Source organism: Ptychodera flava, chromosome 3 (assembly GCF_041260155.1).
Source record: "Ptychodera flava strain L36383 chromosome 3, AS_Pfla_20210202, whole genome shotgun sequence".
Classification (NCBI taxonomy): Eukaryota; Metazoa; Hemichordata; class Enteropneusta; family Ptychoderidae; genus Ptychodera; species Ptychodera flava.
The window spans coordinates 26668089-26675752 of record NC_091930.1 but is presented as its reverse complement, the minus strand read 5'-3'; positions in this window follow the sequence as shown (position 1 = coordinate 26675752).

Genomic DNA, 7664 nt, shown 5'->3' with positions numbered 1-7664 from the left:
AACTAAAAATGGGGTTCCTTCATCAGTCGCTCTCTTGTTTTGTATCCCCTCCGCTTGGTTTTGTGATGAAGTCAGTCATCTTCGTCCTCGAGGAGGAGAAGCCAGATTCGTTATTGAGAGAGTTAGCCACTATTGACTGACTCAATAGTGAGCGATCCGGTGTGTGGTGTCATACTATAATTAACATGACCCAGCATCGACCGGAGTTTCCGGACGCTTATAAGGATTTTTGTTTTAGGGCATATTTTGAGCGTTGCTAGTGCTCGTTATGTTAACAGTAAATGTTGTACTAATCTGTCAACGATTAGTTTGTTTTAGGCATTTAAATCATTATCCGAACTTTTAGTTTTGTGTCAATTTTTCGTTGCTTTGTAATAGATTTTGGGTCGATATTGGCCTGCTTTCCGGTGTTTGAAAAGCATATTGTGAAGGGCTGTTTCGAGAAATAAATCTTGTTTCTCTGTGTTAGCCGTTCCCAGGTTTCATGGTTTTATACAGATAATTTATACAGAAATTCTTGCATGCCTAACAGGTTTACATTGCAACCAGAATATAGCCAATAATTCTTCATGGTGGTGGTGAAAGAATATGATGCCCATGGTACCAGGAGTCAATAGAAGGATCTCAGAATATTTTGATCTTATCCAGTATGCCTGCAAACGAACAATTTGGTGCATTAATGTAGATACATCATGTTTATCTTTCACTGATTTTTCTTTCATTCACTATTTGTCTCTTTCAGGGATGTCGTAGACACATTGAATCCAAGATTTGCAGAGCAAGCAACAGATTGCGTAGAATATACATTTTCATGTGCGGCAGGAGTCTTGAAGGTAGTGTGGTTATGTTGATACATAACAGCTTGTGTCATATTTTACATTAAACATGATATTTAAGGTGTGTTCATGCACTGACATGCTTGAAATCAAAGATATCATGGTTTTAGAATACCTAAAGAATATAGAAAATTTTCATTCTTATTTTGCATGTACCTTAAACACCAGGCAACCTTAAACATCATGTTAATTTGAAACTTAATTCGGGTCCAAGACAAGAAACAGTCAATTTCAAACAATAATATACTTTTTCCTTGGTACTTTCAGAGGTGTTTTTGCATAGGCATAATGGATATGTCAACCTTGAAGTTGACCTAGTTCTACAAAGACCTGCTTGGGCATTGCTTTTCTCTCAAAGCATAGCAAAATTCATATTTTTACTGGATATATAGCCCTGTCATTCAACAGGGAAAAGAGTTTAGTTGTATCATAATTAAGTAAAATATTTGGAATGATATTTTAGCAAAATTTAACTAAAAAGCTGGCAAATCCAAGTGGTCATTGACCTGATTGTGTACTATTTTGTGTACTATGCATTGCATGACTTTAATGATATCAAGATACAAGCACAATATTCCAAATCCATTCCATATTTTCCAACCTACTGAGTCTTTTGAAGAGTAGAATAGGTTAAATACTTTAAAAAGTGTGAACACAAACTTTGTCAGAGATGTGCTAACGTTGATAATCAAAGTTTTTTTATTCTACTTACAGATATAAAATGTCACTGTGTTAATTACACCAATGGAGACAGGATTGGTGTATCTCATCACCCTTTTGTCAGTATTGAAGCAAGTTTTTGCCAGGACTTTGGGAAAAGCATCGTAGAGTTCCATACAGATGTAACCCATTCCTACAGTTGCAGGCCACTAAGCAGAAATCTCTTCTGCAAACAGAATGAGGATTTAAGTTACACAGTTGTTAAAAAAAAAAGATTACAAAAGCCACATAAAAGAAAGAAAGAAAGAGAACTGTAAAATTATGATGTTGTGCATGTAACCTCCTAGTCTCAGGCACAGGATCCAATATTCAAGAAGGAATTAGAGGTGACATGCAAAAACAAACTGCAAATGTATGGAAATGTACCATACTTCAGGAATTATTTGAACTTATGAAAACACAACAACTAAGCCCTTAATATATTTACAAATTTTTGCTTAAGTAAGGCTCATGATTATTGAAAATGCTGCAGAAAAATATACTTAAACACAAAAAGTGTTTGTGTGAATTTCTCATTTGCTTCAAATGAAATGTTTAAGTGAGAAGTTGAAGACACATCAGTTATGAAATATTTTGAAATGGAAACAAAAGTGCCATAAGATCTGTAGAGAACCTTTCACATCCTAGCATCTTTACCAGCAGTCTGACACAGCTACTGTACATAGCCATGCAGTGATCCAGCTTTCATATGCGTTGGAGAAATGTGCACTCAGTGATAACCATACATAGGTCGCAAGATATTAAACAATTGATTTTGCACACTCTACCTCTGAATTCTTTCATAGATGTAGAAGGATTGTATTATTAATATCCTAATATTTGTAAAGATGGAAAGTAAAGTAATACAATGCATTCTTTTACATCAGGAATGTATATTAAACGTGATAAAAGGAATATTCAAGTGTGTTCTTCAATTAGTATTTTAATACTATACAGTATCTATTTTCTGTAATGTGCATTAACAAGAACAGCTAACTGTACTTTGCAGCTCGAGAGGGTGTTTTTTACCTTTGGTATGCGAAATCAAATAACATTGCCATGGCACATAGACATTTTATCAGTCTGTTCAAGTGTACAAAGTTCAAAGAAGCAACTTTCTAAAGAAAATTAGACAACAGAAAACCAACTTATTTTCCCACTTACAAAACATGTACAGTTAATATTGTTTGATGTGCACCAGATTAATAAAATCAACATAGGAAAATCTGTGTAACATTTATGTAGTTTGCAAACATGATCTTGACTTGTAAGTTTACAAATAAAACTATATTTTCTACCTTAAAGTTGTTGTTCTGCATATGTCATTCAAAAGTGTATTGCTCTGTGTATGTACACCAGTACATGCACTCTTTCAGTTGCCATTTCAAAATATGTTATTATTTGCACATTGGAAGTAACGAGTAACAAACCCCCACAGGTAGACAAAAAAGTACTGGTACACACAACAAAGTCAAATCCATACAGTAGAGATATATGGATGTCTGGTATGTAACTGAGACCATACTATGGGAAAGAGGTTCCCAAGCTCTTTGTCAATGTTTTTGTAGCAATAGTAGCATGTGTGACTTTTGTTTTAGTGTTCAATAAGTGTTTGTTGTTTATGTGAGTAAAAGATGGCATGGTGTGGGAAAGAGTTAGACTTTCATTTTTGATCACGTGTTCACACACGTGAGCATATGTCGCAGCGATGTCTGTCTGTCTGTCTGTCTGTCTGTCGGTCTGTGTGCTCGATATCTCGAAAACGGCTCGTCAGATCAGAATCAAATCTGGTACATAGATTGAGTTTGCAAATGGCAAGAACTGGTTAGTTTTTGGTGGGTGTGGCTTGCTAACTTTTTGCTCATTTGCATAATTAATGATTTTAGAAAAAACGGTATATATTGACAACGACTGCACACAATTTGATGAGATTTGCTACAAATGTTGATCAAACGAAGATATATCAGCTGTGAAAGATATTAAGGGATGACGTAAAACATAATGGATAATTTGCATATTTAATGAACTTTCCTAATTAGGGATATATCTGATTTGACTTGATCAAAATTGACAAAACTTGGTATGTATATTGAAGATACTATGATTTAACATTATTGAAAGTCATTAAGCATTTTTACTTCATCAAACTCTTATTTGCATATTTAATGAACTTTTGAAATTAGGGATATTTATTTGAATTGACTTGACCAAATATAATGAATCTTGTTATGTACCGGTACATTAAATATACTATGATATAACTTGTTGAAAGTCATGAAAGATGCGTACTTCAGCCAACTCCTTATTTGCATATTTAATAAACTTTCCTAATTAGATATATATATCTGAATTGACTTGACCAAAGTTGATGAAACTTGCTATGTACATTAAAGATACTATGATATAACATTATTGAAAATCATTAAGCAGTTTTACTTCAGCCAATTCCTTATTTTTATATTTAATGAACTTCACTAATTAGGGATATATATCTGAATTGACTCGACCGAAGTTAATGAATCTTCTACATCTATTGAAGATACTATAAAACAACATTATTGAAAGTCATTAAACTTTTTTACTTCAGCCAATTCCTAATTTACATATTTAATGAACTTTTCTAATTAGGGATATTTATCTTTATTGACTAGACCAAATTTGATGAAACTTGCTGTGTACATTAAAGATACTATGATACAACATTGAAAGTCATTAAGCATTTTTACTTTAGCCAATTCCTTATTTGCAAATTTAATGAACTTTCCTAATTAAGGATATTTATCTGTCTTGACTAGACCAAAGTTGACGAATTGCTTTGTACATTGAAGATACTATGATACAATATTATTTAAAGTCATTTAGCATACTTTTACTTCAGCCAATTCCTAATTTACATATTTAATGAGAACATTTCAGTCAATTCCTTATTTGCATATTTTAATGAACTTCCTGATTTGGGATGTATACTTGGATTTACAATTAATCTGTGGTGAATAATATTCATTATGTTGATCATAACACCTTCAATGAAGTTGCAAACATGTGACAAAGGTTCAAATTTACACATAACTGCAATATATAATTAAACACGTGAGCATTTCAGTTCATATCTGGTTATTTTAGGACAGTGGGTCTCATTTACATTCCGCTTGTGTTGTTCCATAGTGCGATGACAGACCACAGTGTCCAGAGGGACTTTAGAAGAATAACATAGAAACACTGAGGTGGCAATTGACATATGCTATACATCTATACTGTTATTGTAGTTTTTGGAACAGTGCTTGCTGCAGACTTGTTAATTTGTATATCCAAAGAGGGTGATACGGTACTAAATCTACATAGTATTCAGATAATAAAACAAACTTATTTGTTCTGCTGTAGATGGCTGCTCGACTCCTTGATAGATTCTAGACTCTATTTTAGGTAATTTGGCTAACGATTTTCTTCAACCAAAGTTGCTTATTATGACAGGGGTGGTAGCTAAATGTTTTGTCCTTATAAATTAAGTTCTAAAACAAAGTGTTCTTTTTTTCCCCTCTTTGATAGCCTACAGATGGCTGCAGAGAGGACCACATATCGAAAGGAACATTAGCTGTAAATTTTGGCTACTTTATCAGTCTGTTTTGCTTTGTGTAGCAACCACACTACTTTCTTGTTCTACTCCCCCAGAATGCTAGATCACCCAATATTCTGCCAGACAGCATACTCTGTATATATGCAAGATCCATTGTTTTTATTGAAAAAGAATGCTGCTCTTAATAATATTTTACTGCTTGCTTGTAGATATCAGATTTACATCACTTTTGTGGCAATAAAATGTTATACAAATAAGTTCAAAGTTTTCTCCAATAAAGTAATACAGTATGATAAGACCGTAGTGTAGTGTCTCTCCCTTTTTCAATTGCAAGATCATGATTGTTTTAATGTATGCAAAGTTTGGTGAGTAATTTTCTTGTTTCACCTTGTAACTGTGTTAGAAACTGGTCAGTTTCTTTGGCCGAGGGGGGGGGGGGGGGGGGGGGGGGGGGGGTGGATTTTTTTTGCCGACGTCAAAAGTGGCTGAACCCCCATTCCAAATTTTGAAAACAGGGTGACACCCCCCACCCCCCACCCCGCACACAACAGCTGTAAAACAAAAGGTGGCTGTAAATTATTATATATATATATATATATATATATATATATATATATATATATATATATTATATATATATATATATATATATATATATATATATATATATATATATATATATATATATATATATATATTATTATTTTTACATACATTTATATTTTAACAGTCATTCTGTAATTTAATGAAATTGTTGACATGTCAGTTGTAAGATAGGATTTTCAAAGCGTCAATCTTAAAGTTTGAATACAGTACATTTTGAATGAGCTGTGATGGTATTTCGCACTTTCTATGCTTAACCAGGTGTCCTGAACTGTTGTACAGAAACGGATGTCAATTATTAATATCAAAGAGGAAAAAGCAGTAAATCAGAAACTTTAATGGGTGTTAAGACTTGCCAGCCATCCAATTAAATCTCCTGAGGAGCCATAGAGAGGTATTTTAGCCAATCTGATGTGTACAGTGTCTGAGATGACCTTTTCTTGTAACATTGAAACCATAAAAATACAGTAATAATGATAAAAATAGCCTTTTTTAACTGTTATTTTGGTCATAAAAAAGCTTGTCTTCAGAAAATCTGAGACACAAAGGAAAACAGTTGCATCAATGAGAACGAAAGATATCTTGTCATTTTTCTATCTCTAAAGTATGTCACTGTATCAAATAGTATATTGTGAAATATTTGTGCATGTTGCTTTCTCATACTGAATTCTCATAGTGAGAACAGAAAAGTATCAGGAATTTGTCATGCTTTCCATATGAAATGCAGATTTCATAATGGTACACTTTCACTTAGCAAACATCAAGATATCTCTGGCATATATCTCTGATTTATTTCAATATGGCGCCGAAGGGCGTGGAGAAAAATATGAAACATCCTGATATCTCTGATATATATGTCTTGTATATTAATGTCATGCTTCTGATATATGTATGCCTGACATGTTAAAGTTGGGTGTGCTGAAAAATATGTCTGATTACGCGCCCGAAGGGCGTGCCGAAAAATGCAACTGAATGATTGAATTTTGGCTGACATTATGCATTTTAGGCAATGATTAGCCTGTGTCAAAATTCAAAAACACACTGACACCCCCCCCCCCCCAAATTGGGCATTTCAAAAACATGGTGATCCCCCATCACCAAAGTCAAAACAGGGTGATCCCCCCCCCCCATGAATCCACACCCCCCCGGCCGAAGTAACTGACCAGTCCCTTAAGTAGAGTTCTAATCGTGGACAAACTGTTACCATAAACCCTAAAATCAAAAGTAACTGCAAATTTTACGGCAAATTATGTTAAATTATATTCCAAAAAGACCGTTTCTCCAACTGAAGAACTCTAAAGTTTTACAAATTTATCAAACTTACGCCCTCTTGCGATTTGTATGCCGCCCTCTTGAGGTAGCACAAATTCGGTTGGAAAAAAAACTAATTTTTAGGCATTTTAATTGTGAATATATGCACCCAATTTATGCTGTGAAATATATGTTACAGATGGCAATAGGTCATCTAGTAAAAACGTGTTCTTGAGGACAAGTATTTATCTTGGCATACGAAAACACGACAAAATCGACTGAAAATGTACAACTTCTCTCAGTCACTCCAATCCGAAACCGAATCCGAAACCGAATCCGAAACTGAGTCTAACTTCAGCATCGTCACAGCTGCAGCTAGCGCTAAAGACCCATACACAGATCTAGCTTGATACTGCAAGACCGGGGGCACACGCCCAGCGCCTCGACCAGGTCAGTAACAAATGCAGGGTGTCACTAAATACCCAGCGAAAAGAAAGAACAAACAAACAAACGTCTAATCTTGTACCGAGCGACTTTCACCAGTTGCAAAGTTGGTAAGATAAGATTCCCATCAGTCAAAACATACGATTGAAATAACTGGCTCTAGCCCGACATTTTTCCCTTGACCAATTGTTTTACCGCGGCAGGCAAGCAATCACCAGGCGGAACGTTCGATAGGGTCACGCCCATTATATTACACT